The sequence below is a fragment of the Triticum aestivum genome, chromosome 3D (genome assembly GCF_018294505.1).
Source record: "Triticum aestivum cultivar Chinese Spring chromosome 3D, IWGSC CS RefSeq v2.1, whole genome shotgun sequence".
NCBI lineage: Eukaryota > Viridiplantae > Streptophyta > Magnoliopsida > Poales > Poaceae > Triticum > Triticum aestivum.
Window position 1 is genome coordinate 279,173,949 of NC_057802.1, and position 10,816 is coordinate 279,184,764.

A 10,816-nucleotide genomic window follows, 5' to 3' on the forward strand; every position below is an offset into this window, starting at 1 on the left:
TTTCCCAAGAGTGCAGGCACATTTTCAGCATAAGCAACCCTAAATTTGGCAACAGAGAAATATTCAGAGCAATATTGATCAACTTCACCATCTTCACCTCCAATAACAGTCATGAGATGTAGGGCATGTATGCACGGCTTCCCGCAGATCTGCCATTGCCTACAGCCGCATTCATTGGTTGCAAGGTTCACTGGATATCTCCATTCCCTATTTTTACTGTCAGTGTATGTCACCTCAGCCTCGTATGTCGACGGTCGAATGCATTTCATTCTTAGTCCTCTTGCCTTGGCATGCAATGTCTTAATCAGAGATGGGAGCATAAGATGGCCAACATATTGTGTTTCTGCAATTCTTTTACGAAGAGCCATCTTTACCATGATCATCTGCCTGATCTTATCAAATGCTTGCCACAACAAAAGCCCTTTCACTGACTTGAACTTTGCATTGAAACACTCAGCGAGGTTATTGGTCACATAGTCTACTTTGCAGATTTCATTGAATTTGCTTCTTGACCACAGCTTTCCATGATGTTCATCCATGTACTCCTTCACCAAAGGATTATGAGCATACAACACTCTCAAATGGTGCTCATGCTTCCTCAAGCTGCATGTGTATGATGCTGGCCATAGATTCTCATCATAAACTTTGCCTTTGAATTTCTTTTTAAAATTCTGCGCTAGGTGTCGCATACATTCCCTATGTTCCACTCCAGGGAATACAATTTCTACTGCAGTTTCTAAACCCTTGCAAGCATCTGTGTGTATAACTAAACCTGAGGGTGTACCTATAATGTTGCACAACTGCTGCAGAAACCAAACCCAACTCTCCTCACTCTCTACCTCCATCACACCAAATGCAACTGGGAATAGCTAGTTGTGTCCATCAACTACAGAAGCTGCTGCTAGCTGGCCTCTCCATCTTCCATTCAAAGCAGTCGCATCGAAAGCCAAGTAGGGCCTACAACCATTCGGAAACCCCTGCCAGCAAGCCTTGAAACAAACAAAAGCCCTCCTGAAGCACTCCTTCTCTATTGCCTTCCCTTTAATTTGTACTTAACTGTATGCTTGTCAATCTCTACAACACTCCTTGGACTAGCCGTCTCCACTTCAGCTTTGAAGGTGTAAAGCAACTGAAAACTCCCATTCCATGGACCATTAATCCTATCAAGAGCCCTTTCCTTAGCATAGAAAATCTTCATGTATTGTACATTAATCTTGTACTTCTCAAATAGCTTTCCATGGAGTGCTATTGGACCAATTGTTGGTGTTTCCCTCACCCAATCCAAGATTGCATCTGCCACCCACCTAGTCTTTGCAAGCTTAGATTTGTCCTTTCCCCCTCCCCCTTCAGGTGGGCAAGTGTGCCCGTGTGGGTTGCTTTTTATTTGAAACAAAATGAAAAATGATGTCAAATACAATTGAGAAACAGTACGCATGATCTGAATATAGAATGGATAAATAATCTGATAATAATATTCAGTTGTAATACCTGAATCAATTTGCTCTTTCGCATAGTGGATGCATGCAACCTCCACCTACACCTATCATAAGGGCAATGAACAGTGCATCTTCCTGGCTCACTCCTATCAACCTCATAAGAGTTTTCAGTGAGAATGCAATATGTAGTCACTGCATTACGACAGTCCACCATCGATTCGAATACGGTTCCTGGAGTAAGGTCAGGATTCTCCCTGTTCCACTCAATTGTTGGCATGTCCTCACCATCATATTCTTGTAAAACTAAGGAGTCGATGTTCTCCTCCCTCTCTTCATCATCAGTGTCATCAAATCTAGCACGGCTGCTAGGCTCCTCTGCATATTGATCTTCCACTGCCTGTTGACTGACTCTATCTACCAGTTCAGGGAATAGAATCTCATCCTCATCATCATGTCGAGGCACTTCCTCGTCAGGCTCTGCATCTACTTCTACATCAGGTGCAGAAGGGAGAGGAGAAGTGGCAGAATTAGCGGCAGCCGACATGTTGTGGCTTTCAGAACCACTAGGTTTACTTGGTCTCGACCTACAAGGAGTGCGAGGACGCTCGCTATTAGCAGAGACAGATGATGTCTGAACACCCTTCGGGATACGTTGTTTGCGTGCCTGAAGCACACCGATATGTATTTTACCGAAACGGCTGTCAGCATTCAAACTAAATAGCAATCCCAGATACTCATCACAAGTTAATGGGAGAAATCTCTGCTCGGTACTGTCGAAATATCTCAGTTGAACAGCATCGACAGGGCTCCACAGATACTCACAACAGAGTGCCTCGCGGAAATCTCTGAACGAAACGCTGGTTTCTACCACTTTAGGATAGAAAAATCCAGAAATCACACACGGTTTAGTTCCACGCAGCTCGCTAGTTTCCATTCTAACCGCCAGCTGAAAAGCAAGTGCAGGATCAACCCTATTCGATTGAAATAAGATAAAGGGCACAGTTAGGCCGAAAAATTTCAGATAAATTGCGTTGATTCATGCCAACGGTGGTCAAATACAGCCTAATTTACGGATCTCCTAATCAATTTGAGAGGAAAACGATGCTTACCCAGGTGGAATCCATGAATTATCAGCCTCTGATTCGACCCAATCATCTCCACGGTCGATGGGCCGGATGGGGTGCCCCCCGACATCGCTTCCTAATCCTAGATGGGGAGAGAGGGTAGATGAGGCGGAGGCGGCACGACTGCAGCGGAGGCGGCAAGAGTGCAGCGGAGGCGGCAGTACGGCGGCAGAGGCAGCACGACGGCGGCGGAGGGGGCGGCGCGGAAGCGACTGGATCTGATTTAGGTTACCGTGAGTGTCAATTTCACGGCCTTACCACGTAATGGTCAAAATGTGGACTCCGCCCTACGCGGCCCCACTAGTCAGAATTAACGGTCAAGCCATTGACCCGACGGCAACGGCCGTCCGCTGTTTTGGGCAAGGGAGTGGGGAAAAGTAAGCAAAAGTTAAGAGCGTAGGGATGAATGAGTAGAACTAACGAACCAGGGGCACAGAAATAAAAATCCCTATTTTTAATGTGTTTATTTTTCCTCATTTTGAACTTCGGTAATTCCATCTTACTTTTGTGAACTTTTTGCGTTGTTACAGTGCTCTTTGAACTTCGGTAATTCCATCTTACTTTTGTGAACTTCATAAAAAAAATAAACTTTTACAACAAATCCCGTTGAAGACGCAGACATACATGCATGCATTATTTTCCTTTTTGCGTTGTTACAGTGCTCGCTCCACATGTCTCCTGGACAGTTCAATCAGTAAAAACGGTTAAGTTCAGTTAAGAGAAATTTTGTCAGCAGCAACGGTATCAATATGCAGGAGCATGTCCATGTCGGCTGCGTGCATGAGCAAATCGCAGGCAGCACATCCGAGAGACCTTGGGGACACGAGCGATCTAAGGAAGAGAAAGGAGCACGCACACATCAAACTGAAGCACATATACATCTAACTGAAGTTGGTTCAAAAAGACGGAAACATCAAACTAAATCTGTTGGCCAGGCTGAACTTCTCTCCCTTAGCCTTGGTCGGGATGCAGCAGGTGTGCGCGATGACAGAGGAAAGGGTTGTCGCGGCAATAGGGGGAGGTGGCTAGACTCGCGCGCGTGGGGTGCCGGCGGCAGAGGTGACCGGGGTGTGAGTGGGGTTGGGGTGGGGGCGTCAGCTCCGTTGGTCGGTGGCGTCACCGGATCCAAGCGCGCTGGCGATGGAGGAGTACCACCGTGAGGAGGAGGAGGAGGTGGCAGGCCCGATGGAGGCGCGTGGTGTCCTCCAGCGTCGGGGGTGCGGGGCAGCCGTAGACGACGCGCTTGGTTGGGGTGGGGATCCAGCAGCGTCGATTGGGGGAGGTGCGGGCGGCGCGAGGGTGGCGTCGCTGGTTGGGGGAGGTGCGGGCGGCGCGGTGGTAGTGGCGCCTGTTGGGGCGGGATGCGGGTGGCGCGGGGCCGGCGGCGCCGGTTGGGGCGGGGTGCGGGCGGCGTGGGGGCGGCGGGGTGCGGGTGGCACCGGTTAGGGGCGGCGGATCGATCAGGGCCGGGTGGTGCGGATCTGTCGGTGGAGGTGGGTGGGGCAGGAGGTGTGGAGACGGAGAGGATCAGCGCAGTTTTTGTATCGGTTTTTTTTACGGGTTCGGGAGAACCAGAACCTAATCGGGCCATATACAGGCCTGACATGATTCAAATAGTTATTCTGATCCCAGAATAGTGCTACCCTATATATATATATATAGATATCATGTATTTGCTGTGAAAATCTTGAATATAAGAAAAAACAGAATAAAAAGGAGCAATACAAGCACTTTGTCGTTTGCCACCGACGGCAAAGGGCACTTTGTCGTCTGCCACAGACAGCAAAGGGACACATGGCAGCAACATGTGCAACCTTGGAGCACCAGGCCTAACCCATTTGGTCATTATGCCGTCTGCTGACAGACCACAAAGATCTGCCAAGCAGATGGCAAAGACAGAGCAGTAGTGACGTGCAGCCACAGCCCTGCCGATGTCATACGACAAACGACAAATGGTTTGGTTGTTTGCTGTAAGCAGGCAGACGGCAAAGTCTGTCACTAGCCACCTAACGGGACTAGCAACTGTTTTTGCCGTCAACTATCTTTACCGTCAGCTTTACCAGGAAAGCGGGCGACAAACATCTTTGTCGTCCGCTGTCATTACGCAAACGGCAAACAATGTCATTACCGTGACTTTCAGTGCTGGAAGTGTTTGCCATTGGTGGCTGACGGCAAAGAGGTTTGCCGTCAGTGGCCGACAGGAAAGATGTTTGCCCTCGGTGGACCTATTCATTGCTGTCTGCTCTGGCAGATGGCAAAGTAGCTGATGCCTGTAACGCATGTGCACGTAGTTCAAATTTAAATTATGCACATAAATGCATAGAAAACTCGGTTAATGTATAAAAATGTCCAAGCAGACCCCGAAAAATCTCAAAAATTGACACAACACTCATGTTGTTCTATGTTGACCCTAGAAAAATTTGAAAGCAAGAAGAGTCGACGGATATCGTCTTGTCCACAAAGGTGGCACGTTCCCTATCGAAACCATCAGGCTTTGTTGTGAGAAGCTTATACCTAAACCTGCCCTAAATGGAATAATGTTTTTACCACGGCATGTTGATGCCGTTTCATGATATCATGTCAAGTTTCATGAAATTCATACGAATTTTCGATTTACTAGAACTTTAAAACCATGTATCTCAATGTTAGCGGCCGAGCGACTGTGTCAAGGTGTTTGACGTTCATTCTCATTTCCTATATGTGACCTAAGCATGCAACCAAGGACACACATTTGATTTTTCAACCCATTTTTATGCACTGGAGCATGTGCATGTAGTTCAAATTTGAATTATGCACATAAATGCCTAGAGAACTCAGTTAACATATAAAAATGTCCAAACGAACCCCGAAAAATTCCAAAATTCAACACGACACTCATGTTGTTCTATGTTACACCAGAAAAAAAATTGAAAGCAAAAAGAGGCGATGAATATCGTTTTGTCCATAAAGGTGACACGTTTCCCTACCGTAACCATGAGGCTTCTTGTGAGAAGCTTATACCATAACCTGCCCCAAATGTGACAATATTTTTTACCCCAGCATGTTGATGCCATTCCATGATAGCATGCCAAGATTCATAAATTTCAGACGAGTTATGGATTTACTAGAATTACAAAAGCAAATACCTCAACGTTTGCCAGAGAGCCACGGTGCCGTGGTGTTTAAAATTCATCCCCATTTCTTGCATGGGACATAAGCATCAACCCAAAACATATTTGATCCTCTTATAGATTGCAAAAGTATATGTCTAAATCTCTAAAAATTCTCAACCAACTTATGTTTGTACTCTTCCTTGACTACAAACTGTCCTCCATCACCTCTTGCAAATCTCACACCCTCCAATCCTTGATGCACTAAATTGACTTTCACCATGACCATTTCTTTTCCCTCATCATCCCTGCTCGGATTAATAGGTGACTGAAAAGAAAATGATATAGGTACATCAAGCAATCAGATCAGGGCTACTGGCAATCCAGAAATGCCATGAGTCATACTGATATACATGAATAACCAAATGCCCGTGAGTTGCAACGGGCAGCATCTTTTTACCGTTGAAGTGCTCACCTTTTCTTCCTTTCTTCCTTCTCCCAACTAAATTTTTTTTCGGAGTGATATGTGTGCTTACTAAAATATGAAGAGCTAAAAACACATTTATCAAAGAACATTTCTACAACACATTCAGACATGAAAGTTATGGTATCTGGCATATTGGTAACAACACAATGATGATCCATACATGTGGGAACGTGGTTGTACTACCAATGTTTACCTGCAAAATCTCTCTCCCCATTCCTCCCTTGCTCCCTCCCACCCTCGATCATCCATACATTTGGGTAAAATATAATTTGGTCAAACCAAGAAATAAAATGAAAAACATTTTTACTTATACTAACAGACTATCTCGAGTTCCGTATTCATGCAACTCGTGAATTGCTAAAGTTTCATTATCTGCCCAGTAAAAAGGGAACCACTGACATATGATATTTCCTTGTCTATTATCTTTGTAAGGCCAATTCCCAAATTCCATCTGATAGTAATTTAAAAAATTCGATGCCTTGCGAATACTCGTATATATTTTCATTATGAATTATATGTGTCTCGAATTCCAGTTGCAAGTATGCAAATTGGTATCAAGGAGAACTTATACAGAAATTGGTGCAGGATAATCCTGAATTAAGAAAGCAGTTTGCTTCCAGTGTTCGGTGCAATCAATAAAGTATCACATTCAAGGAAAATCTGATACAGTGTGAATAAATCAATAAGTAAATCAATATGGTGCATACTCTAAAAGCACAGAGATCTTTGATGTCGTAGAAGTTATTAATCTTCTACTCGTTTCAGAAATCCCTACAGAAAAAAGGAGTACATTTCAAGCTCCAGGATGAACCAATAATATATTATGTGAAATACGTTCTTATCGGCAATAGATATTTTTTCAGATCAAAAAATAGTATCCAATCTTATAAGTCTATATTCTGAAACTCCTACGTAGGTGTTGATATGAGACTTTACCTTCTGAAATGGATCTAAACTGAGGGTAGTATTACTATCATCGACAGGAAAACTGAGGCAATTTATTTGCCCAACAAAATAACCATAAGTAAGGGCATACATCGGTGCGAGCATAAATATGATCATATACCCAGCACAAAACTATTTTCCCAATGAAATCACAACCCCAATCAAATAAAAGATCAGATGCTGATCCCTGATATCAAGAAGATATCCTATTCTTCATAGCTGCAATTGCTGACCATCGAAACTGGTGGGACTAACTATAGGCATGTAAAGTTCTAACACGTATTTTTTAGTGCAGCACCAAGTATGACTGAACTATCTTAAAAAATGGCTCTGCAGGATGCTAAGTTTACCAAACCAACATGCAAATGAAACATAAGGAAAGACTGCAGGGATGTATTTACCTTGATGATTATTGTGGCCTCTCATGGTTTTTGCTTTCTGATGATATAGCAGAATGTGGATATGTTGTTGCATCCAAGTGTTCACAAATTGAACGTGACTTTCCTCTGTTGATTCAGGTAACCTAGCAAAAAAAATCCTAAGCTCGGCCCTGAAAGTAAATTCCGTATTTCTGTGAAGTGGTTTAATTCAGCCGCTATAGCTACTCCAGTTATATATGCACGTGGGATTAGAAATGAAGACATACCAAGTGCCTGAATAGATTTGAACTGAAGCTAAATCAATTCACAATGCTTGATGGTTCCTAACGAAGTCCGTTCCAACATGCCCTGAATAATCATCTGGGATGACGAGCAAAAGTTCCAGAGTAGACGGACCATAATACCCTTCAACACTAATCTCCACGAGGGGCACAATATCTATAGACTTAACGTAAGATGCCATCTCTTGTCTCCATGCCTATAAAAACCCAATGTCGTCAAAATGTATAGTGAACAAACATACAAAAGGTATGGATGACTGAAGAAGAAGCAAAACATCTGCATTAAGAACTCAAAGCCAACAAAAGGAATCCACAAGATCAGACATCTACAATAAGTAGACTGGGGGGACATATATACCAGAGAGTTCTTCATGGAGCTGAAATCACTCACAAAAAGGAGGGAGATATGGAAATAGAAATTCTAATTAAGCTGCCAGATGGAAATAGAAATACATCAGAGACAGTCACTGGAAAAATCAAGGATCCTGATTTATATGCACGAACATTGGTGGCCTGACTTACAAGCATGAACACTGATTTAAATGTCACAATGACATAAATATCATACTGCTATTTTCTGTTGCTTATAAGATTACTAACAAAAAAATAGCTGCAAATTTTTTGTACCACTTTGAAGTTAACCCAACACAACTTGATCCATTGATAGGAAAAATAGAACTTGTCACCGAAAAAGTAGAGACAAAGATAACTACTGACTTCGTCGATATTGTTTAACATAGCATTTATGTCATTAGCTGTGTGAAGCTTTTAACTCCACACCTAAAGAATATGATAAGTGGCCGTTAACTCTAAGATCATAAGCTATACAAATTAGCTAATAAAGGATGAAATCAAAAATGTGTCCACCATAAACGTTTCCATAATTTACCCAAATTAAGAGCATGTTCTAAGATTGGTGGTACTCCTAAGGTAAGCCACCAGAGCCAGCATGAATGACGGCGAGATACGCAACCCAATAGGTGTACGTCCAGAATGACAATTCTTTGATCATTGGCAAAAGTAAATTTGAACAACCTACAAACTCTCTACTTCTTAATCAATGTCAACCGCATCGTCCATTGTTTAGCGGTTCGCCGAAATAATCCAAAGAACCATAGTTAACCAGTGAGTGTACATATATATAACTAAAGGCAACACACATATTATTCTAGCTCCAAAATCAGAGATAACATATAATTTCTAGACAAATCTCAGAAACAATATATAATTTGCAGTCATTAAACCTTTTGCATTAGACACTAACCATTGTTCCGGAACACACTTGCAAATAGCCATTCTGCACTGCAGAAATCTTGATCAAAAGGGGGGAAATACACCTGCAAACTATATCTGGGCAACGAATTATATATATCAAAGATTAACCTTAGCAAGAGTGTACCTGTCCTCAACTGGATACTGCTTATGAGCAGCTAAAGATGGATAATGCTTGCACTGGAGACCTTATATTGCCTAGTACGAGCACAAATATAAAAGAACTCATTCTCGAAAAAAAACAAATATAAAAGAATTAAGGCCTTAACATGTAATCTGCATTAGAGTAAATAATTTTCTATGCTGATGAGTTACCAAATCATCTCTTAAACTGAAAACCTGGATGGCTGCAATGTTAAAACGGAGTAGCCTATGACTATGAGATGCTAAGCATGCCTTGCATCTGACCGAACTTCTCTATTCATACTACAGCCAAAAAATCATTTGCAGACGTGATAAGTTATGACCTTTGTCGGCAAGGAAACGACATCAAAATCTGTTGCTATAGACTGGGTTAAGTGGACAGAACAACAATACCAAATCTAAACCAAAATAAACTCTACCATCATAAAAAGGAATCCATTGCAAAAGCTGCTACAGACCTTGCTGTACGGTAGCAGCATTCAAACACCAAGATCGAGCACCTTCAGCGAGGGATCGGGATCCAAGGTGTAGTAGCTCTTCAGAACGCCATCTGCTCTGCCGCACGCACCCTCACTGCAGCCACCACGGCCTGCTCTCGGATATGCCGATGAAGGTGCTGGTGATGCCAAACATGCCGCCACCGGAGCCGACAGGCCGCATGTAGTAGCGCTGCCAGAAGGCCTCGACCTGTAGCCCAAGGCTTCAAGTCGCCGCCGCATTGAAGTCCTGTTGCCCTTGCTACCCAACATCATCTCCCTTTCTCATTTGACGCATTGAACTCGAGAGCAGTGGCTAGGAGACGGGCGTGGAATCAATGCGGACGAATTGTCGGGTGTCGTCGACTGCAGCGTGGAGGAAGATACGGGCGAGGTCGTTCGCGAGATACTCAGTGCGTGGGGAGGTAGCGTCATGGGGCGTGTGGGAGACGGCGTCAAGGAGGGAGGCCGCTAGCGGGGCGTCAATGTCGAGGGGAGAAGCCCCTTGCAGCAGGGTGCCGGTGGGGAGGCAGGGAGGCGACGTCCACGGCTGCCGGTGATCGGACCATGGGCGGCGGCATGAAGCGCTAACCCTAGCGCATCGCCTGGTCGAGAGAGAGAGATCGGTGTGGATACGGTGGGTGGGCTGGGACAACGCGCGTTTTCGGTTTTGCACAAAATAAACCGGCTGGGAAGTAGGCTCATGTACGAAAAAATCGGTGCTGGGGGCGGGGCTCACATAGGAAAAAGATCTATGGTGGGGCTGGCGACGTGGGATCGATGGGGAGGCTAACGAACGACGACCTAATTACTGAGGAGACATTAGCAGTAGAGATTGTTAGGAAAATATGAATCATTGCGTTAGGAAAGTTGAGATTTGGGATTAATTATCAGAAAACTGAATTTTATTGTTTGGTAACGTGCTATTGGTTCCTGCCGGTTTGTAACGTGGCTAGTTAGGAAAGGTGAAAGTGTTAGGAAAGTTTTTATTGGTAATGTGCTATCGGTTCCTGCCCGTTTATAACGTGTCTAGTTAGGAAACTTTGAAAAGGTTAGTAAAGTTTTTATTGTGAGGGTAAAAAAAATTAACGTGAGTAGATATGGTGGTGGGATGTGAGACGAAGATAAACCCACGAAAATAAACCAGACGAAAATAAACCATGATACTATTCAACCAACTGA

The 10,816-nt window shown here is 43.9% G+C and overlaps 1 long non-coding RNA gene across 5 annotated transcripts; it reads right to left on the bottom strand.

Moving 5' to 3' along the window:
• Nucleotides 1-5,691: 5,691 nt before the first annotated feature.
• Nucleotides 5,692-10,278, bottom strand: LOC123078429 (uncharacterized). 5 transcript variants are annotated; one of them, XR_006437451.1, is made up of 3 exons: nt 9,617-10,278; nt 7,728-9,212; nt 5,692-7,604 (listed from the first exon to the last, which is right to left on the bottom strand). It is a non-coding gene; the product is annotated as an uncharacterized lncRNA (long non-coding RNA). The 5 variants fall into 5 exon arrangements; XR_006437448.1 differs by having other exon boundaries at nt 7,728-7,939; nt 9,007-10,278; XR_006437450.1 differs by having other exon boundaries at nt 5,692-5,977; nt 7,483-7,604; nt 7,728-10,278.
• Between the last annotated feature and the right edge of the window lie 538 nt (nt 10,279-10,816).